General features: G+C 40.7%; 1 protein-coding gene across 1 annotated transcript in view; it reads right to left on the bottom strand.

Moving 5' to 3' along the window:
* cdh12b (cadherin 12b) overlaps positions 1-24,072 on the bottom strand; it is a 148,440-nt gene extending 124,368 nt beyond the window's left edge. The window contains exon 1 of the mRNA XM_079851466.1: positions 23,553-24,072. The gene's annotated coding sequence lies outside the window, so the exon portion shown is untranslated. The remainder of the gene's footprint in view (positions 1-23,552) is intronic.
* Positions 24,073-24,494: the final 422 nt, after the last annotated feature.

The following is a 24,494-nucleotide window of genomic DNA, read 5'->3' as shown; positions in this document are numbered from 1 at the left end:
CAGAAAACTCTCTTATGCAGTGATCTGCCTGTCAGGGTGTGTGCAGAAGAAGACGAGGAAGGCAGAAGGCTCCAATACAAAGCGTTTACTTACAAATAAAACTCAAGCGATACAAAATGGTAGGATACACACACAGGTTGTGACGTTACATAGACGAGAACAGACCAAGACTGACTGAACAGAGGGAACTAAATACAGACACTGATGAACATAAACCAGATGACACAGATGAAGGTGAATGACAAACCACAGGTGATAATGATGAACTAATGATGGTAGATATGGCAACGGATGAGTGGAGGGAAAACAAAAGACATGTGACTAACAAGGCTGAACAGAAACACAACAGTTACACTGCCACTGTTTAAAGAACATTGTTTGAAGATTGGTTCTTTTTATAATCAAGTCACATATTGTGGCTGTTAAAGACGGAACTTGCGACAGTCCTTTCGAACAAGAAAAAAATGCAGGGCGCGATTTGATTTTAACCGTGGGGACTTGGATGATTGAATTGCTGTGGTTTGCTATTGGTGGATCTCATGTGAGTGACAGGTTGCCCTGCCCTTGCGCCAGTAAACACAAGATGTTGCTGCAAGTGGGATGCGCACATATATATCATTAATAATAAATTCTGCAATATTCCATCAGTTTTGATTTCATGGTGACTTTAAACTAAAGGGAACACGAGAACGATATCATAGGTTGGTCCAATATGACATTCCACCTGGGAGGCACAATGGTCGGACAACAGGGTGACTCTATGCAGTATATTCAGCATGAGTCAGCATTATACTCTGATATATGGCAAACCAAACTTCGGCATTGAGATTCTTGCGATAGCATCAGGAAAAAATTGTCCTCAGGTGTCATCATGCTGCATCTGCTGTCTACCAGATTTGTTATGCAGGATTAATCATGTTGTTTCTGAATTGCATTTTGATAAAGAGATTCAATGATATCCTAAATCTATATCTGCCTCTTTGACATCCTTGTCCGTCTCTTTCTGTCCATCACGGTGTATCAGGCTCTCACCTTAAACCGTTCACCTTTCCCAGACTAAAGTGAATGCGTTAACCCATGCTCTTATCAAAACCGACTCTGTCTTTGTTTCCAGGGAAGGCTCTGAAAAACAGTGACCTTCAGCCGCCCCTTCATTCTCTGTGCAACTTGCCGGGCCCTCAAGACGCTTGGCTCTGTCATGATGATTTCTTATTCCATTTCGGTAGTTGAAGAGCAATGCTTTATCTCTACCCCGGGTTCATGGTTTAAACGAGGCAGCAGTGTCGGAACGGAGGGGGGCCGAGCCCTAATCCAAACAGTAAGCTGTTTAGTCAAAGTATGGTGATGAAACAACGTTCTTCCCAGTCGTTGTAATTTAAAGGGGGGCTTTGGGAACATGGGCAATTTTGTTGTAAATCCGTAGCCATCTGAGTCTTTGAAGGATTGACAGATACTGTTTTAACTTTTCTATCTCTTCAGAGATTCCTTCATACATAAATACTGGTTTGTTTTTTGGACATTGTAAGGAAGAAGGCGGTTTGCATCGTGTTGGTCAAGGGCTTGTGGGTATTTGCTCTGGGGTCCTGGAAGGTTAATCTGCATTGGCTCAGATGTGGGTCAAACTTGACGAGGCGTGGACAGCATGTTGGTTTCTTACTGTTACACACATCAATCATGAAGTTGTTACTTCAGCAATAGCATTTGAATTTGTCTGAAGGCTGCTCAAGGGAAACGCTTTTCCTTTTGGGGTTGCCAAATGTGGCCTGATTGACTGTCATTTAATCCTGTCCATTTTCTGCACTCAAGAAAACTCTTATTTATCTTCCTTAATGTTATTTAACAAAGTAGGACATGTTCCTGGATCAACATCCTTTGCTTGCTCTATAAAAGTATTTCAATCAATCAATCCATTCCCTGGATTTTACAGGTTGTCTGGCTCCGTATAAACATCTAGGGCAAAGGTTTTTAAAAATGGGGTCTTAAAATGGAGTTTTAGTGGGTTTGTGGAAAAGAACAGCAGAGAAGAAGTATACATAAATAAATACATAAATCAACTTTGATATTTGTGACCCTGGATCACAAAACCAGTCACAAGTCGCACAGGTATATTTGTGGCAGTGGCCAACATTGTATCGGTCAAAATGATCGATTTTTCTTTTATGCCAAAAATCTTTAGGATATTAAGTAAAGATAATGTTCATGAAGATATTTAGTACATTTCCTACTGTAAATATATAAAACATGTATTTTTGTGAGTGAATGCAGCACAATCGCGAACATAAATGGACAACTTTAAAGGCAATTTTCCCAATGTTTTGATTTTTTCGCACCCTCAGATTCCAGATTTTCAAATTGTTGTTTGTTGTATTTCAGTCAAATATTGTCCTATCCTAACAAACCATACATCAATTGAAAGCTTATGTATAAATCTCAATTTCATAAAATTGACCCATGTGACTGGTTTTGTGGTCCAGGGTCGCATTTATGTTTATCACACACACACACACACACACACAAAAAAAAAGGATCTAACTTAAATATATATATGTAACTCAAGGGTCTCTATGTGTGTGAATAGGTTAATGGTTGCTTATGTTTAATGCTAACACTAATCGGTGACCATCCTGAGATCAGGCAAATGTCACTGGTATTTACTCTGTAAAAAGGAATCATGAGAGCGGCTAAGACCGTGACCCTGCAGGAAGGGAACATGACAAGGAGAGAAAGCAGAAGCTGGAGGAAGAGAAATCTCTGTGATTGATGAACAAACACTGAGACTGTTTGCTCCTTCCATCCAGCTCAAGGGAAACAGAGAGGCAAGCCAGAATCTGAGCCAAGATCCGTCACTTGAGTGAGGTTTGAGCCACTACAGCAGGAGCCCACAGACTGCGGTTTTTATTTAATTATGAAGCGCAGAATACCACAATTTGGGCAAAAATCAAAAATTGTATCTGTTTGTTTTCCTCCCTTGTGCAAACCCAGAGCATGTGCTTGCCAAGAATGAGGTTAATTAGGGTAACCTAGTGATGTGTAGCATCAATAAAATACTATTTCAGTCCTTCTACTTTAAAATTTCAATAGTACTTTCCATTTTTTTATAACTGTGTGAAATTTACAAGCAATTTCGGAGTGAAAGTTTTTTCCCCCATTTTATGTTAGCATTAACTTATTACACTGTTTGGTTTCACTTTATTTTGATGGTCCCTTTAACACATTCTGAATAAACGTTGCACCTACATGTCTACTAACTCTCATTAGAGTATAAGTAGACTGGTAGGGTTAGAGTAAGTTGATGTACTTGCAAAGTTACTTACAGTCATCACAATAAAGAGTTGAAGATATTAAGCAGACAGTCTAATGAGAGTTAGTTGACATGTAGTTGCAAAGTTATAGTCAACAGAAAGTTTAAATGGGAATAAAGTGTTAAAAAATAAAGTGTTAAATAAAGTGTTACCCACTGTTTTACTTTAATCTGTTTGGTCAGTCACGATATTCTGTGGTAAAAATAATAACTGCTAAAATGTATGTTGTATCTTTGTTTTTGTAATAGGAAGATAATCCTGTTGTACTGGCTTGTGAAACGAGGTCAAATTGAGTAAGCAGGTATATTTATATTCTTATGAAATTCAGCTTTGTCGTAGATCAGACAGATGACACATCAACAGATGACACGCTTCAAATGAACAGTTGATTTTATGATGAAATCCAGCACACTACTGAAACACTTCTTGCGTATATGTTACATTTATCATATCACATCATATACGTAAGGAAATTCCATTACCTTCTGAAACATGTACTGTTTAAACACATCATATATTTAATTTGCATTGAAATTCCTGACCTATTGGACTGGGAAATGACTTAATCAGGGGAAATGCTTTTTCCTCTTAATGAAATGAAGATAGGATTTGGCATGCATGGATATAACCTCAAATTTTCTGTGACACTCAGCAGTGGATAAAATATTAATTTCAAAGAGGTAGGAAAGGGCTCTGGTGAAAAGCACAATTAGAAAGTAATACTTATTCGTACTGACAACCTGTGTTTAAAATGAGTCAAATGCTTCACTTAGGCCTTAGTCATGTTTAAATAATGTGGTCAGTATTAGTAATCTATATGCCCAATTCTGTGATATCTATTCTTGCAAAGTTTAGCTCCAACCCTGATTAAACACAACTGAACCAGCTAATTGAGGAGCATTTAAAGTCAGGTTTGTTGGATCAGGGTTTGATCTGAACTCTGCAGGAACAGGATTGGCGATTGGGAATCCCTGATCTAGACCGACGCAGTAGTATGAATATTTTTGATAAGACAGCTCTTTTCTCTATCTTCCATTGCCAGATGATTACACGATTAATGGATTAATGCAATTCTGAATAGTCTTATTAAGTCAAATCATGGTATTACTGTTATTTCAGCATCTCAAATGCATTCACAAAATTGTCATGCTTAGAAAAAAAGTTCTCTTCAGCAGTCATTCACACTCAAATTTGACATCAGTCTCATGATATCAGACACAATTTCTGACGGCTCTGCTAGCTAGAGGGCTCTTTGTGATGGACAAGTGTAAGACAATTTGTGGGGCGGCACTGAGTGCTATCAGTCAAACTATCAGCTGTCTTCCCACTTTCGAATGCAGCTTCAAACAGTCAACTGTCTTCCATGAACATGTAGCTCAGCTGGCAAAGCATTGCTCTAGGAACTAGTGTCCTTTTCACATAGTTTTTGTGTTGTTGTGTTGTGTTTTGACATAAACGTAGTCACTATTTTTTGCAACACTTTATTTTAATGTGACGTAGTTACACGTTACATGTACTTACTGTAGTAATAACAGTAAATCATGCGTAGTTATTTATTGTTACTCAGTACTTACTTCAGTAAGTAAAATGTAACTGCGTCACCATAAAATAAAGTGGATATATTTGTTCAAGTCATATTCAATTATTTTTGTCAAAATCGGCACATAAGTTTAGTGATGGAAATTTTATTTGGCAAGAAAGTGCGAAATTAAACGTGACTTAAACGTATTGACTGGCATGAACTTCAAGTTCACTTGTACATTGATTTTGTGCAGATGTACATTGTAATATTATATTCATGTTGTGTATACTGTATTTAATCTCATATGTGTAAGATGCATTTGAGTGAGCTGTTTTCATACACTGCTGTTCAAAACATGTTTAGTAGTTTTGAAATGCCTCTTTAAATTTAATAGAACTGTTTTTTTTTATATTTTACTGTGTTTTAAAATGAAATTTATGCTCCTGAATTTTCAGCAACATTACTCTAGTCTTGAGTGTCACATGATCCTTCAGAAATCATTCTAATATGCTGTTCCCTTTCGTAAAGGGAACTCCCGCTGCATCGATACTCGATACTTTGGGGAATGCCTTCGGCATGAAGCGTCTGAAGTCAACTATGGAACTATTCCAATCTTGATTGGTGCAACGTCACCCGTGACGTCGCATGTGACGGTGATCCGGAAGCTACAAAAGGGTCACAGGAACCAGGAAATGTTAGCTTCTGGTCTTCAGCAAGCGCTCTATGTCATCTTGTCTGTTCTATTTGGTGTTGTTTGTCCCGTGAAAAGAGTATTATTTATGGCGAAAAAAGAGAAGCTATTCAGGCAGTGTGCGTCCCCTTGCCCACGTTATTTAAGCGAGGATGACACACACACGCTTTGTGTAGTTTGTCTGGGAGTGGAGCATGCACGGGCGGTGCTCGAGGGCGCTGTCTGTGCAAACTGTTTTCAATGAAAAAGCTCCGCTCCCGTTTGAGCTTGTTCGATCAATTAGATCAGGCTCGCGTTTCCAGTGCATCAGGTCCCGCGTCTGTTGAGGCAGCGCGCCGCTTGTATGCATGTGATTCGCACGTGGGGCTGGCATATGATACTGAGACGGTTGCGACCCTTTCTCAGTGTTTATTAACCAGCTCCACTGGTCTCGCGCACGGTTCGGAAGCCCGCGCTGCGGCTTCTTCCGACCGTGTTAAAGACACAGCGTTTGATTTATCTGGCTCCGAGGAGTTAGATATTATCTATTAACACTGAATCACGTAGATAGGGGGATTCGCCACCCCATATTCCCGCTAGTGAGGAGTTGCTGGAGGTTGTAATCAGGGCAGTGGTTAAATTAAATGTTAAATGGCCATATAATAAGCAGGAAGCGACTAAGAAAAATAAAATGAATGAGCGCTTCCTGCAGACCCAGTCACAATCTTCATGTCAGAGCCTTCCCTTTTTCACTGATCTCCATACTGAGGTATCAAGATCGTGGAAAAATCCATTTTCATCTCAATTATTTTCCCCCATGTATATATTTACTCATCCATTAGGGAATCTAATGAAAATGGTTATTAGGTGATGGCTCGGGTTGAGGAATATTTTGCGAAATATTTTCTCCCCGACATTGCGTCACCCCTGATAGCTCAGACACTTCCCTCCAAATCTCGTACATCGAATTTGTTAGGGAAAGCATATATGGCGGTGGTCGAGCTGGTGCATGCCCACACACGATGGGGTTATTACAGGCATACCTGGCTGACCTCCTCAAGCAGGTGGATGATAACTGGGAGGTCTCACTCTATATTACTGAATATCGTAGAGTATCTGACTTATCTCTCCGTATTATTAAAGAGACGGCCCGTGCTATTGGCCGTTCTATGGCAGCACTAGTCGTCTCAGAGAGACATTTATGGCTTATTCGCTTGTGGATTGGGAAGAAAGACAGGGCTTTCCTTCTCGATGCTCCCCTTTCACCTTCTGGCCTCTTTGGCGACGCGGCAAGAACCGTTGTCGAGAGGCTTCAGGAGGCAGAGCGACAATCAGCTATCCCCAGTTGTCAGTCCAGGTCTCATGGGGTTGCTGCCAGGGGGCAGCCTCATGGGACAGCCGCCAGCTCCTCATATTTTGAGAAGGTTTCCTCTCGTGCCCCCCCGTATAAGGCTTGGGGCCAGAAGAAACATTCTCGCACGAAGCTCTCCATACCGAAGACAGGTCTGAGGACTGTCTCTCGGGTTAAGAAGGCTTCAACTAAGAGGTCTTGTCGTGACACGCAGACCCTTATGGGCGTTCCCCCAGGAGAGCGAGTACAGGAGTCTCGCCCCCTTATGCAGCCCTTAGGAAATCGATGTTTGCTTCCCGCCGCCGATGGCGCTTCGGGACACATCGGCTTCCAGCGAACACAAATCGCAGTATCTGCCCGAAGACGTTGCGGCACTGTCGAGTTCGCCGCCTCTCAGGAGGTCTGTAGAGAGCATATTTCGGTTAGTTCCTGCCAGTTAGCTGCTTCAGGTCACCAAAGCCATTTGGAAATTTATAGCCGAGGCCAGTCTCGAGGGACTGGTCCCCATAATGGCATATTTAGACACCCCGAGGGGTCTTCAAAATATAGCCTAGGGGGTCCTGCTTATGGTGGAGCTAATATACAAATATTATCTACTAAGGGTGGTTCACATGTCGGCCAGCCCCGAGCAGGGTCGGTTTTTGGAACAGGAAGTCTAGTCCCTCTTAACACAGGAAACCTCAAAGTGGGCTCTTCCTTGGTTACGGGAGCCCGGGTTCTACAGCTGGCACTTCATAGTTCCTATGAGGGGGGGAGTTAGGCCTTATTTTGGATCTCAGGGTACTGGATCAACCTCCGAGGGGGTTCAGATTCAAGTTACCGACTGTCAGTCAGACCAGCTCCGAGGACTGGTCTGTCTTGATAGATCCACAAGCTCCTTAACTCCTCTTTCCCTTCTAACCCCATCACAGGAAGTTTCCGAGATCCGCTTTTGGGGGGAAAAGCGCATCAGTTCTGGACTCTTCCAGTCGGCCTAGCCTTATCCCCTCGCACCTTCACTAAATGTATGGACACGGCCCTTGCTCCATTGAGACTTCAGGGGGTCCGTATCTTATAGATGACTGGCTCATTTTGGCTCAGTCAAAAAGAACTAGCAATTCAACATCGAGATGTTGTTTTGCGCCATCTGAGGTGCGTGGGGTTGAGACTCAATGTCAAGAAAAGTTCCTTAACTCCTCTTCAGAGGACTACGTCCCTGGGAGTAGAGTGGGACTTAGTCACAATGCGGGCACAATGGTCTCCTGCTTGTATAAATACTATCTTAAACACAATGAAGAGTATTAGGTTAGGCCAGGCTATCACTGTCAAACACTTTCAAAGAGTTTTGGGTCTTATGGCTGCAGCTTCCACGGTAGTACCCTTTGGTCTGCTCCATATGAGGGCCTTGCAGTGGTGGCTCAGGAACAAGGGATTTTCTCCTCTGGGAAACCCTTTTCGTACGATCAGAGTTACGCGCAGATGCCTTCGTTCTCTTGTCGTATGGAAGAAACCATGGTTCCTGTCTCAGGGCCCGGTTTTGGGAGCACCATGTGAGAGAAAAACTCTGACCACGGATGCGTCCCTCACGGGCTGGGGTGCGGTTATGGAGGGCCGTTACACCCGAGGTACTTGGAAAGACCATCATCTCACATTGTATATTAATCGCTTGGAGATGTTGGCTGTATTTTTTGCCCTGAGGCACTTCCTTGTAGACCTCAGAGGCCATCATGTTCTTGTTAGGACAGACAATATGTCGGTGGTCTCTTATATCAACCGCCAAGGAGGTTTGAGATCTCGCCCTCTTTGTAGACTGGCGCATCAAATTCTTCTTTGGTCCCAGGACAAATTTCTCTCTGTCAGATCTATTTATATTCCTGGGGTTGAAAATATGGGAGCAGACATCCTGTCGAGGCAGGGGCCGAGGCCCGGGGAATGGTGGCTCCACCCTGAAGTGGTTGAGCTTATATGGAGAGAGTTTGGCCGGGCGGAGGTTGACCTGTTCGCTTCTCATGAGAACTCTCATTGCCCGCTCTGGTACTCTCTCTCACATCCAGCTCCTTTGGGCTTGGATGCCACGGTACAGATGTGGCTGAGGTCACATCTGTATGTTTTTCCCCCGATCGCTCTGCTCCCTGGGGTTCTAGAAAGGGTCAGGAGGTACGGAGTGAGACTACTCCTTGTAGCTCCGTACTGGCCGGCCCAAATTTGGTTTTCGGACCTTATTAGTCTCTTGGAGAGTCCTCCATGGAAAATTCCTATTAGGAGAGATCTTCTGTCTCAGGCTGATGGTATATTATTTCATCCCCGACCAGAGTTATGGAGACTATGGGTCTGGCCCCTGAGGGGGTCCCACCCATAATTAGGTTGCCCTTTCCACCGAGGTGGTCAGGACATCCATACTAGAACCCCACTCTACTAGGAACTAAACAATTAAGTTAGGGAGGGCATTGAACCCAGTTTATTACTGCCCACTGGCTTCAGTACTGGTGTTCCATCCCGCTCTCTAACGGGATCTCCTGTTCATGCTTAGGGCCTCTGTGGCAGCCTCAGTGCCCTCCGCAAGCCTCTAAGGGTGTTCTCGAAAGGACGTTCCCACTGAAACTCCATGTTCCTGTAGATTGGAGGATGAATCCTGTCATCCAGCCTATTGGCATCAGGCTGATGGGTTATCCCTGGCACCCATCATGTCCTGTGGGTGAGGTATACAAATATATATTTGAGATATATAAGTATATATAGGAGAATCTATTGAGTCTGCTTCCTGCTCGTCTTACTCCCTGGAAGAGTGGTGGTGCTGCCCCCTCTTACTTGCTAGCGTGGGAGCCACTCAACGTTATTTTTGCCCGGTACTGAGGTACTTGTAGGCAATGTTAAGATTATTCAGGTATTCCATCCTCCATCGCATGTGTCGGATGGTCAAGGTCGTAGCCTTTGAGGTTCCTACATTAGGACTCAGGCTGAGAGGAGTCAGTCCATCTAGTTATGCATCAAGGGTTAGGAGCTATTCCCTTTATTAAGAGTACAGTTGGTTATCTAAAACCACTCATATTTGAAGTACAAGGTGCGCTTCTGCCTTCACCTCTCATCTAATATTTTCTACTGTCTGGGGCTCCCAGCCATGAGGTCAGTCGAGCCTCCAGCTCCAGACCTCCCCTTCTTGCACCAAATCTTATGACAAGCTAGTTTGGATCTGCCCTCTACTCATTCTATCGTCCGTGAGTGTACCAGATGCTTTATACCAGGGCGTTTTTTCTCTCAGTGTGGCGGCGTGGGTATTTGTTCCCCAAAGTATCGAGTATCGATGCAGCGGGAGTTCCCTTTACGAAAGGGAACGTCTCGGGTTACGTATGTAACCCTCGTTCCCTGAGTAGGGAACGAGACGCTGCATCCCTCGGCCACACTTTTCGCGCCCCTGAGAACGACTTGCTTTGACCAATTAGAAGCTAACATTTCCTGGTTCCTGTGACCCTTTTGTAGCTTCCGGATCACCGTCACATGCGACGTCACGGGTGACGTTGCACCAATCAAGATTGGAATAGTTCCATAGTTGACTTCAGACGCTTCATGCCGAAGGCATTCCCCAAAGTATCGAGTATCGATGCAGCGTCTCGTTCCCTACTCAGGGAACGAGGGTTACATACGTAACCCGAGACGTTTTGTTGTTCAGGAAAAAAATATGGATAATATTTAAATAATTTTGTGGAAACCATATTTTTTATGATTATTTTATGAACAACGTTCAAAAGAACAGAATTTATTTTAAATATATATATTTTGTAACAATGTAAAAGGCTTAACTGTCACGTTTGATCAAATTAATGCATCCTTACTGAATAAAAGTATTAATTTCTTTAAAGAAAAAATGTCTTACTGACCCCAAACTTTTGAATGGTAGTATATATATATATATATATATATATATATATATATATATATATATATATATATATATATATATATATTAAATATATAATATAGATATATATGTATATAATAAAGATTTTTCTTTTTTTTTCTTTTTTTTTTTTTTTGTAGGAAATAAAAAAAACAAAACCGTTTGTTACTGAAAATTTTGTTAAACATTTTTATTAATACCTGGTCATAGGTTTGTTTCCCAGGTAACCCCCACATAATAGCTAATTCATGTAAATACATTCAAATAAATATTTAGTATGAATGCTATTCCAGGGTCAAGAGGGATTGAAGGTAATTGTTTGAGCACACATATAGGCCCGAGATGAGTTTATGTATCAGTCTTTTCTCTGACAGAAAATCTATTCATAGAGAACCTCTCAGCATAGCTTGACAACATTCATTTATGGATGAGAGAGAACATGTATTGATGATATTGATGTGACTCTTTGGGCCCTTTTGTCTGAAAGGAGCATCTCAGATGTTTTGAAGTTGCTTCATTGATTTTGTTTAGTGGCTTGTGGCCGAGACTCTCTCCTTGTCACCCCTTCTTTCCTCTTTACTTCCTCTTTTTTATTGTTTTCTCACAACAACCACTTCAAGTTTTTGATCATCCAACAGTCAGCCTTTTTAGCTCTTTTCCATGCTATCTCCTCTGCCATTCAGAAAGGGTGAAAACAGAACAAAAGGGGAAGATAAGAGTCCCCAAGACAGTGGGACACTGTAATATGTCTAGGGGAGAATAGTCAGAGCCCATCTCTGAGGGCCATTAGATTCCCCATTCCCCCCAAGTCCTGCAGTCTCCGTAAACTAATAGTCATTCACCTGGTTGACAGGAAATCTTTCCCCTGGTGCCAATGCTAGATGGCTGGGTTGTGTTTAAGGTTACAAAGCCTCGAAGGAGACCATCGGTTCTGTGTGCCTACTCTAGCATTCCCCTGAGCCTTGGGGCTTCACAGGCGACCCAGACTGATGAATGCAGCCAAAGTGGTAAGAGAGATGTGTTGTACAAATGTCTGTCGGTCTGAAAGGATATATTGCGGCTGGAAAGGAGAGTTGATGAGAGTTTATCTGGAGAACGATTACCGGTATTGGCCTCACACAACACCAACCACAGACTGCTTGATGTATTTTGCACACAAGAAAAAAAAAAAAAGTGTGAGTTCCAGGTTGATTGCTTCAAGTGTCAAAGCATAATGATTTTTATAAATAAAGTACAAATAGGTATCTATCTATCTATCTATCTATCTATCTATCTATCTATCTATCTATCTATCTATCTATCTATCTGTCTAGCTTTAAAACTAGCTTTAGATGGAAAATAACTTAACTCTGCTGTAAAGCCAGAACAATCTCTGTTACCTTAAATTATACGCTTATCTCTGTAAAGCTGCTTTGAAACAATCTACATTGTTAAAAGCGCTATATAAATGAAGATGACTTGACTTGACTTGTCTGTCTGTCTTTTTTTCTGTCCATCCATCCATCCATCCATCCATCCATCCATCCACTATTCAAGAGTCTAAGCATAAAGGTTCTGAATAAAGTACTGACTGGTATCTATCTATCTATCTATCTATCTATCTATCTATCTATCTATCTATCTATCTATCTATCTATCTGTCCGTCCGTCCGTCCGTCCATCTGTCCTCCTGTCTATGCAGACTTACACATACACTTATGGATAGAGTACAACGTATGTTTGGCAATGTCATGCTGAGATTAATACAACTGCAGCATATGTGGCAGTATGCAGACACACAGAAACTTTCTTTCTATTTTACACACGAGTGCTCAAACATTTTCTGTCCCCTGCTGTAGCGGTGGCATTTTCTGCACGGTTCTGGTACTTCAGCCAGTTTGTTTCTGTCTGGATGTTGTTTCATTGTATGGGTTTCACTTCGTCCCAGGAAAACCCATGAATATATTTAAAACTTCCTCTACTGCCTGAACACAGCAGCTATCCAAATGGAACGGTTCTGTGACAGACATTCACCAAAAAAAAAAAAACAAAAAAAATACAAATAATAATTAATACCAATTACAGTTTGTTGGACCTGAAAATAAATACAAGAAACTGATCATGTAAAACACTGAAAGGGATCAAAGCCATGCAGAGATATTCATTAACAGCATGAGGACAGAACAAGTGGATAATGTCACTGCACACACAGCATCCACAGAAAGAAAAGAGGAAGGTTTATACAGGAGAGATATCATGGCACGGCATGTGACAGCAGCACAACGCAGCGCAGAACCGCATGCTGGAGAACAGAAATCAACCGTGGAGAGAGAATAATGCAAACACATCATATGAAATGGTGATCCCAATTATTCAATTTCCATAATGTGACATTTACAACTTAAACAGAATATTTAGAGATAAATACTTTAGGGTGAGACTTTATTTTATCAGTCTGGGTTTGAATGAATTGAGAGAATTGGTGAATAACTAACAATTATACTAATTTAGCTGGCAGGCTTGCTTGAAAGTTTTGATTTTTATTTATTTATTTTAAATACTTAAAAATGTCTCTCTTCATTGATAGAGAGAACAGATAACATTAGAACACTAGATCTCTACTCTCTCCTCTCTCTCTCTCTCTCTCTCTCTCTCTCTCTCTCTCTCTCTCTCTCTCTATATATATATATATATATATATATATATATACAGCGGGGGAAATAAGTATTGAACACGTCACCATTTTTCTCAGTAAATATATTTCCAAAGGTGCTATTGACATGAAATTTTCACCAGATGTTGATAACAACCCAAGGAATCAGTACATACAAAGAAACCAAAACAAATAAGCTCAGAAATTAAGTTATGTGTAATAATGTGAAATGACACAGGGAAAAAGTATTGAACACATGAAGAAAGGGAGGTGCAAAAAGGCATGGAAAGCCAAGACAACAGCTTAAAACTATTAGTAATTAAAAAGCAATCCAGCCCCCTGTCCATGCAAATTATTAACAGCCGGTTCAGTCCCAACGGATGGCCTACAAAAAGGTCTCATTGCCAAGGTGTCACACAAGAGACATCTCATGATGGGTAAAAGCAAAGAGCTGTCTCAAGACCTTTGCAACCTAATTGTTCCAACACATAATGATGGCATTGGTTATAGGCACCATTCTAAGCTTCTGAATGGTCCAGTGAGCACTGTTGGGGCCATAATACAGAAGTGGAAAGACAATCATTTCACCATAAATTTGCCTCGACCAGGTGCTCCTCGCAAGATTTCTGACATAGGAGTGAAAAGAATAATCAGAAGAGTTGTCCAAGAGCCACTTGTGGAGAGCTTCAGAAAGACCTGCAGATAACAGGTACTGTGTTCTCAAAGAAAACAGTAAGTAATGCACTCCACCGCCATGGCCTGTATGCATGCTCACCAAGCAAGACTCTATTACTGAAGAAAAAAAGCATGTTGAAGCTCGTTTAAAGTTTACTGCACAACATTTGGAAAAGCCAGGGAAATACTGGGAGAATTTAGTGCAGTCACATGAGAGCAAAATTGAATTGTTTGGATGCCATAATACACACCATGTTTGGAGGAGAAATGGCACTGCACATTACCCTAAAAACGCCATACACCTTGGTGTTGGCTCTTGGACAACTCTTCTGATTATTCTTTTCACTCCTCTGTCAGAAATCTTGCGAGGAGCACCTGGTCGAGGCAAATTTATGGTGAAATGATTGTCTTTCCACTTCTGTATTATGGCCCCAACAGTGCTCACTGGACCATTCAGAAGCTTAGAATGGTGCCTATAACCAATGCCATCATTATGTGTTGGAACAATTAGGTTGCGGAGGTCTTGAGACAGCTCTTTGCTTTTACCCATCATGAGATGTGTCTTGTGTGACACCTTGGCAATGAGACCTTTTTGTAGGCCATCCGTTGGGACTGAACTAGCTGTTATTATTTTGCATGGACAGGGGGCTGGATTGCTTTTTAATTACTAATAGTTTTAAGCTGTTGTCTTGGCTTTCCATGCCTTTTTTGCACCTCCCTTTCTTCATGTGTTCAATACTTTTTCCCTGTGTCATTTCACATTATTACACATAACTTAATTTCTGAGCTTATTTGTTTTGGTTTCTTTGTATGTACTGATTCCTTGGGTTGTTATCAACATCTGGTGAAAATTTCATGTCAATAGCACCTTTGGAAATATATTTACTGAGAAAAATGGTGACGTGTTCAATACTTATTTCCCCCGCTGTATATATATATATATATATATATATATATATATATATATATATATATATATATATATATATATATATATATATATATATATATATACAATGATAAAAGATTGCCAAGTAAAACATGTTAGGCTATGAGATTATTAACTGATATTATATCACTCTGCGTGCAGCCTTGGTTACATCATAAAAGTTGTTTCAAAAGCTGAGAACTTTGACACTTTTGCTTTTTTAACAAAACATGATAAATCGTGCACAAAAGGAACAGGGATGTTTATTAAAAAAACTAAATTGGGTCAATTTTGATGTCATGTTGTCTTTTCACATTGCAAAATGCATTTCTTATATGTCTTTTTTACTGCCTCGTTGTTGTTTTTTTTACAATATTATAATTTGTTGTTGTCTTTATTCTTCTTCCAAGCCACCTCTGCATTGGCAAAGGATTTCTCTTCTTCCTACTTTCCTTTTCTGTTCTTTCTCTCAATGGAAATGCAATAACGTGCGTTCTTCATTGTCTGCAAATCCTTGAAAAAAAAAAATGCAGAGTATGAGAACAAGAGAACGATTTAAAAATAGGGTGGAAAGATTATTTTTTATAGCAGTGGAACATGTTTGACGCTCAGTTGAAGTGTTTATCTCTGGACTGGTATTACACTAAAGACATCAAAAGTCAAATTATAGCTAGTATGCAGATGTGATGAAGCACGATTGTTCATGCTACTGCCATGTATTAGTGTGTGTACGAGTAGCTGCTGGAAACGCGCAGGGAGGATGGAGACAAATCAATATAAACGATGGGGAGAAGTGGCTATCATTCAGGGGGGAAACAGGTGCAATATCTCTCTCAGATAGGAGCCCATCCATCACAGCCAGACTTTAATTTGAGATGTTTAGGCCCCCTTCTGCTGATTGTCTCACAGCAAGAGTGTGTGTGTGTGTGTGTGTGTGTGTGTGTGTGGCAGGTGGAGAGTGACAGTGAGGGGTTACATGTTCAAAATAAAACAAAAAAGCTTGAGAAAGGTTGGAGTTCTGACATGGGAGGAAAAAAAGACTCACGTGAAAGTGATGGAAATGAAAGAAAACACAGTGGCTCTGTTCCAATTCCTAGTGCACTGCCTTGGAAGCATACAAACTGTAATGGACTGATTTAATGCTGTACATACACAGCAGTTCTTCTCACAAAGTGCACAGCCGTGGACATGTAGCTAAGTAACTAAGAAATACCCTAATAAGATTTACATTTGTCTCTTGTGTCCCTTATGCTCACCAAAACTGCACTTACTTGATCAAAAATACAGTAAAATAGAAATATTGTGAAATATTATTACAATTTAAAAAACATTATATATATTTTAATATATTTGTGTTTGAGGATTTGTGAATGAACAAAGACTTTAAAAGAACAGCAATTATTTGAAATATATATATTTTTTGTAGAATAAAATTATTTTTTTTAAGCTATTTTTGTTTTATTTTTAGGCATTACGTTTATATTTAAAGGTGAACTAAGTAACTTTTTTTACCTTAACTGAACAGCTTCGGAGTCATTGGAATGGTTATATTACTTATTTCGGGTTGAATGGTGGTCGTTTCGCAACCCCCTGGTGCCCGTGAGCGGAAAATACGCACTTGCAACTTTGAGCCGGCGGGCCGCCGGCCGCCGCGTCAGGAAGTCTCGCGTGATATCAGGTCTCGCGATGTAAACAATTGCTTTACGGCCAAAAGAAATCTGCTAAAATGCTGTCATTATTGCGCTCCCTCACGCTGTCCGAACCCGAATGAAGAAGACGTTTTAAAGAATGTCCCATCTGCTTTGATGTCGTTGATCTACTAGCCTCTGGTGTCTGAGAACCACCAACGAGTTTTTACAACAGTGTTGTCAAATATCTATTCCGAAGCTGTGGGGGGAGCTCTAGAGAGAAACCTGCGAGCAAAAAGCTAGAATACAGCGAAGAAATCCCAAAGCTACTGAGTGCTGCTTTAACATTTATTTTACTACATCTGCCATATATTTTCGTGGCTTGTTGCAAAGCATTATGAGATTTCCTTCTTTTTGAAGGACATATGGAATGCTGCCTTTGAATTTGGCTAAAAGAAAGCATTTATAATGCCAGCTATGTAGGTAGCTTTTGAAACAGAGGTAGTGAATGTTTTGTTGTTGCTTTAACCTTGAAACGCCTCAAAATGATTTGTATTCCATTTTCTTTATTTACTTATTTCAGGCTGCTATATGTTGAATAGATTCAGAATATCATAACTTTCAGAATAGCAGTAACAATGTCATGGCAGCCATGGATATATCTGTAACCGTACCAAGGTGACATCTCAATTGTGCGCGAGTAGACGCATGTACACGAACGCATTCACTCAAGCAGCTCTGCCTGTGATAAAACAGTGTAGAAATGAGTCCCTTTATTGAAGCTTTAAACTACATATGGCCCAAGGTGAAGGGAGTCCAAATAATCTCAATTATTGATCGGCGCTGGGCAGAGGGCTCTCCGCAGGAGTGTTTTGCAGCAGTGAGTGTTGATGCCAGGCATATCCGGATGAGTGATCTGGTCGGATCTCTCGCTCTGGATGAAAATGATAATGGATACTCAGATACACACACGCACACACCCAAGTTCAATACCAGGAGCTATCATCACTGCGGACACGAAGGAGGGTATGAGCAGCTGCTCTGTCTTCCCATTAAAATTACATGGGAGAAAAGAAAAGAGCAGAGACAGGAAAGCAAGAAGTAAGATCTTAGAAAGCGAGAACGAGATTGAAATAAGAAAGAAAGAACTAGGCATAGTTCACCTAAAACTGAAAATTCTGTCACCTTAATGTTGTTCCCTGTATGGCTTTCTTTTTTTTTCAACACTTGTGAAGACATTCCGGTTGCGCTTTTTCCATGCAGCTACAATAAATGGTGACTGGAGCTTTCAAGCTTCAAAAAAGCACTATGAAATAGCATAAAATATATCCATATGTATATTTTAAGTCTTGTGGAGTCAAGTAGAATTGAAATATGTAGAATTTGGGGATGAGAACGGGCTGAGAATTTTGTGATTAAAAAAGACCAAAAGTCATAATTAACTGACAGTCTTCCTGTCCAGTGGCCTGTTATCCATGGCAACAAGAATATTAAGTGGATTAATGAATCATTCAGACTGGATTCTCATTCTGAACCAAATCTACTGATTATTTGAATCATTAAAATTAATAAAGTTTTATTAAACTAATAAAATAGGACAAAACGGAGGTCATTTGGAGTTCGTTTTGGGAGTTCGAAATAGCTTTGCCAAAGCGAAGTTCGCTCCAGCTGGTAAACACCTTTGAACTACCATTGGTCCGTGGCGATTACGTAATATTCATTTTGACGGTTCAGGTCTCTCGTTCAGTCCGTGGCGGTCAGACTTTCACGAGTAAAAACATGAACACACCGAAAAGCAGCTTTTAGCAGAAATTGAAGTTGTAATTCTAAATGAATAAGACACTGGCACTGTTTTTACATGTTTAATACTGTAAAGCTGCTTGTTTTAATGCAGCACATTGTATAAAGTGTGATATAAATAAACGTGACGTGTCTTTACTGGAGTGCCGAATTGCAGAGCTTGTAACATCAGATGCTTTCTTAACGGCTGCCATTTTAGTTGTGTGTTTATTTTGTTATTGAGAGGAAAGCACGCAACACATATTCATTTAAACACGTCGGTATGTTCGCTAACTTGTGACATGTAACTTTGAACTTCTTTTTACCCCTAAACAAAGAAAGAAAAATAATTTTGCTGTGAGCCAAAATTTTCAGTGAATAACGAGTTAAATTTCTCTTTTCCAGTCACCTATTGTGTGGAATCTGAAAACAGAATGCTTTTACGATGCCTTTTTTTTTAAGCTTGAGAGCTTCAGTGCACATTTAATGTAATTTAATGGAAAAGAGCATAGAAAACCTTCACATTTTCTCTTTTGTGTTCTGCAGAAGAAAGTCATACGCGTTTGAAACAACATTAGGCTGAGTAAATGATGACAGAGCTGTCATTTTTGGATGAACTATTCCTTGAAATGTCTAAGGCCTTGTTGACTTTGGCATTATAAGGGTTCAGCTGGCCCGTCGCATCATCTCTCTGCCACCCATTCAGTCTCCAGGATATCTGAAGGCCCTCGTCAATCACACAATAAGTACACGGGATTACCATGGATCTTTCCTGCAGCCTACGGCTCCGTGCACCACACCAGAGAGGATATCCTCCTCTGTACACCACTGCCCAGTCATTCACTCCCTCAGTGCTCTTTCACTGCATCAGCGATGGCTTTCTTTAAAGAGAGAGCTTATTCAGCTGCATTATGCATTGAGATCACTTTAAGAGAGAACTCGAGATAAGCGGCTCAGGTTTGTGTGAATGAAAAGAGCCATTGGGCTGGTTGAAATGAGGAACTTGATGCTTTGGAGTGTCAAGGGAGTGTAAAATGTGTAAAGGACGTGTTGTGAATTATGTCTCTGGGCCATGTCATACACTTTGGCAGTATTTTATTTTCTCTGAAGTCCACTTATAATGTTAAAGGTTTCTTGCCACAGAAACAGTTGTAATTTAGTTCTTCATGAGCATTTGTCTCCTCCTCTCTGACCTTTGGAGTTAACTGCATGCATTTTAGCTATTTTTCACAGGAAAAGATTATCAGATTTTCAAAATGTGAGAGACCGCAAACATGACAATAAAAAAATCATAGATTTAACAGTTTTGTTGCTATAGTGTGTGTAGTGCTGCGATGTGACCAAGACAGCACAGCACACACAAACAGATTCCATTCACAAACAACCAGAGTCCCGACTGTGAACACGGAAAATATCGCAAAATCTCTTGCGGTCAAACGTGGCTTTAGAGTAAACGAACATGGCGGATGACGGGCACGAAGAAATGACGATAATAGTGTTTGGAATGCTTTTTACCGAAAATCTTTGGGGGGAAAAAGAAAAAAAGGTTTGGATGATGTTGTGTTATGCTTCCGTCTTCCATCAGCTTGCTTTCTGATATCGTTTCGTTCCACGTGACAATCTACAGAGCGCGTTCGCGTTTGTCCGCAGAGTTCTAAATATTTAACATGTTGGATATTTAAGATTTGAGATTGGTGCGGCTCAGACATTCTTCCAAGCAGATTCAATCACTCTTAATACACATCACACCACAATAAAATCTGATAGATAATCTGTAGAACTATCAAGATAATCAGGACATTTTACCAAGGATTGAATGGGGAGAATTGGGCCCAAAATTGGCCCGGTTATCTTGTAGTGTGTGTGTGTGTGTGTGTAATCAAAAGGTGATTAGATTTATTTTGATTGTTAATGTAGACATTAGTGTTTATATCCAAATTATAAGATTTTATCTCAGTATTTCTGTGATCATTTGGATACTTGTAACATAAAAAATGAAACTGTCTCTTTGAAAAGACGATTGCGAAGCTGTTTCATACCTAAACATGACAACCGCTCTCTCTGGTTCAGCAGTAGCGAGAACACAGATTTGAATGTTTCTCTATGATTTTGTCAAAAGGTTTAATACAAACAAGCGAATGGTTTTCATTTAGGAATAAGATCGCATGGGTGTTTAAATCGAGATAGCAATCTTTTACTGATTAATCGTGCAGCTCTACTCTGTTTATGTGCTTTTTGAATGACCCCTTTTGCAGAGTTTTTTTCATAATTGTCTGGTTGGACTGGGAACAGAGCGTGTCTGAGAGGAAAAGGTTTAAAAGAGGAAGTAAAACTCTTTGGTCCATGATATGGTGTTTAATTTGGTCATTTTATGGAGATGTATAGGCTGGGGGTTTTATGGGAATGGTATAGGGGCACGTTCAAGGTTAATCTGAATGTTTAGGTCTATAGTACGCACACACCCACACACACTCAAATATATCAGTGTTTCCAGCTGTTATTGACCCTTGTGTTCATGTCCCTGGACCAGTTCCACTTTATGTCATCATTTTCTCTCAATTCCAATTGAATTCTGATGAGAGGGACATAGGGACATGTCAAATCTTACACTCCTCCCGATCCCCTCCGTCTCAGGGTTCCCATCTGCTTTGAGCTGATTAGACCTCATTTAGCTCACCCTCAAAGCCGTCTCTCCCTCAGAGCTGTCTCTCTCTCCATCAGTGCTGATTGTCTCTCTCTGTGAGCTGTCCGTCTCTGGTGTTACCAACTGGTCAAAAGAGGATTCCTCATTAAACCCAATGCTAGTGCATCTGCTATATCGCTCTGGGGAATTGGACTCTTGTTGGGACGTGGCTTTGTTTTCACCAGAAGCTCAGATCACTAGGAGCTCTGCTTCCTCTACTGTCTGCTCTGATCTCTGTCACAAAAGCAAACCCAAGACCTGCCAGCTCTGAGTTTCTAAAGTACGTTCAGGAGGGATCTTTGGATTGTCCCTGCCTACTGATTTCAGACACCGATTGAAGCCTGGTGTTTCCTGTCTTTGTAAAGGCTGGCTTGATCCAGGGGAAAGATAGGATGTGTTTCAGCTTCATCTGTGAGTTAAATTTTGTCCACTGACTGTTGTGCATTCATCTTTTATTCTTTTTTTTCTTTCTTTTTTGTCCTAGAGCGTCCCACAAATCCGTGCAACCTTTAACAGATGGACGGGATCAGCTTTTTTTAACATGGGACTGCAATTGCAATGCCGCAACAGATCAAATGAAAATAGGTGGATAATACAGTTAGAGATGGGCCGATATTGTGTCGTATTTCTGGCACATCACATCCTCTGATTCATGACAGCTAGAGGCAGAGTCTGGATGAATTTAAGTGGATGTCACTGCTCACCTCCTATTATTTTTAACATCGTTTTCTACTTTGTGGTTTATTCTAGGAATGCTGATTCTGAATTTTACTATCCAGAAGGGATTACTCCACACCTCCCCCAACACACACACACACACATAACAGCTGCCACAATATGGTTGTACAAACAACCACTGAACATTATATAAATGTTTTCTCTAAGGGAAAACTTACCACCAGAGTGTGATTCTACAACAGTATATATGGTAATACATGCCATAATGAGTAACTCTGAAAGTCATGAAATGCTTTCAAAACAGATTTATGACATGAATTCTGGATTTGATCTTTATATTAAACCTGCAGATGATGTTCTTTTTGCATTTTAATGCAATGTGCAATGCAAGAAATGCAATTTTTTTAAGTGTCTGAAGTGTTTACTACAAGCAAACATGTTAGTCTGAGACCACTTGGGCTGTTTTGCAACCTATTTCCTTATAAATTATATTATCAGTATACCAATTTGTTTCGAATTACAACATTTTATAAAAATTTGAATGAACTCAACAAGAGAAAAACCTGATGATCATGTCCTCCAGCATGATTTGAAATGATCGAAAGACCATTTTGTGCTTCAGTGGAAGGAAGAACATCTTTTGTATTAATGAATTCACTTGGCTAATTTTACAAATTTGTTTAAATTTTTTATAATTATCAAACCCCAAGACTTTACTTATTTCTAGGTATATTCTATAGGTAGATATTTCCATCCCTAAATCAAATAATAAAAATAATAATAATAATAATAATTATTATTATTCCTCTTTTCTTTTCAGCTATCACATAAGTCTTGCATTTGTTTATCCAAATCAGCATGGCACATCTACCTCCTAAAAACAAAGAAATACAGTAGAGTGCATGTTTTGTTTTTTTGCATGTGATTCATATATTCCGCTTGAGGTCTGATCCCTCTCGCATGTCACAATTAAAGTTCATAATCTCTGTGAGATTAAATTAATATGTACATAAACACAGTGCTTTGTACATGGATATCTCTATTAATAGAATGACAATGATGTGTGAGATTTAGCAAGTGTATTATGTGGATTAAGTATCATACTCATAATTCACAACACGCTGAAACTGTTCATTGCACTACTGTTTCATCTGGGAACAAACTGTCAGTAGAGCCACTTGAGATATCCAGCGCTGCAAGTAATGTGTCTGTGTTTTCTAGTCCCTCAAAAGCACTTGAAGCAAGACCTTGATGTTGCCCAAATGTCTCTTGGCAGAGCTCTTTTTGAGCCAGTGTTTCACTACTTTGTGGCAGTAAGAAACGAAGCACACATCTGCTTTTATATGTAAATACTGCATCACACTCATAATTGAAGCTCACACACACTCCATGTATGAGTGTTTGCACTGGTGGGTTGCAATCAGGATTACCACTCCAATCTCTGCAAACATCAAGCCAGTTTTCACCTGACTGAAGAGTCAGCAAAACAACCTTCCCTCAGCCTCCACAGTCAAACTCTCATGCCTTTCCAAAAACGAGGGCAAAGCTGTTCTAAGGGTGCAGGGATTAATCATGAGCATGTTTCCTTCTGGACTCTTAGCACTGAAAGTATTGCAGCTTACATGGCTGTGCGATTGAGGATAAACGCTCATAATTGAGGATGCTGACAGGTCAGTGATTTATCAGTGGCTTGAGAGGAACGCAACACTTACACCAAGAGTTATGAGCTCTCCGCGCTCCCTAACTGTTCATTACTGACCTGGTAAGAAAGTCCACATCAGCAATACACACTCACACATTCAGGAGATTTGTGCACAGAAAATGCCCTACCTTAATTGAGTCCTTTTCCACCGGCCAAAATGATAGATTGATGCTGGAAACCAGTAAAATCCAAAACGCTTCACAAACTCTCTTCCTTCATCTGTCCTCAGCCTCTTTTCAATCCTCGTTTCACCTTGTCTTCCTTGTTTTCTCATTTACTCTCTCTCTCTCTCAGGAGTCTATCGTTCTTTTTCATCCTGTAGGCTACAGTACAGAAGCGGAGACAGATGCGCGTGCCGCCAGTGAGGAAAGAAATAAGGTTGAACGAGCGCACGCGCGCGCGAGAGAGTGCTGAAGTGTAAGTCCCTGCGGGTTTAGAATAAACAGAGCGCTCGCGAGTGTGTGTGAGAGAGTGACAGTGAGTGAACTGGTCGGAGAGGAAAAGACCGAGCGGAATGAGGGAGCGCTTTGCTGACTGGCTCGCGGCTCTGCGGTCCGTGGCGCGCGTGATTGGAGAGAGTGCGACCCCTGTCAGGTCTCCGGAGTGAGGGATCTTCATCAACTACATTAGAGAGATGGAGCCTCCCCTCTATCCCTCCCTTCACTCCTCCTCCCTCCCTTCCGTCAGTCCCGCAGAGAAGCAACGATCTGTGTGGTCATCGCAGGAATATGCTAATCCCGTTCTCGGCGTCTCACGGGAACGGTTTTGTATTTTATTTTATTTTTTTACCAAACTAATACACTTGCAGATGTCCTGTGTTAGTCTGGTTTGACCTCTCTCTCTCTCTCTCTCTCTCTCTCTCTCTCTCTCTCTCTCTCTCTCTCTCTCTCTCTCTCTCTCTCTCTCTCTCTCTCTCTATCTCTCTCTCTCACTCACTCACTCACTCAATCTCTCTCTCTCTCTCTCTCTCTCTCTCTCTCTCTCTCTCTCTCATTTCAGAGCAGAATAAAGTTGTTTTCAAACATAGTGCAAGTTTGTGCATAGTGCATATTGCCCCCATTTTTCATGAG

Source organism: Squalius cephalus (genome assembly GCF_949319135.1).
Source record: "Squalius cephalus genome assembly, chromosome: 19".
In the NCBI taxonomy this organism is placed as follows: domain Eukaryota; kingdom Metazoa; phylum Chordata; class Actinopteri; order Cypriniformes; family Leuciscidae; genus Squalius; species Squalius cephalus.
Note: the sequence above shows the minus strand (reverse complement) of the source record. Positions and strands in the feature narration are given on the sequence as shown.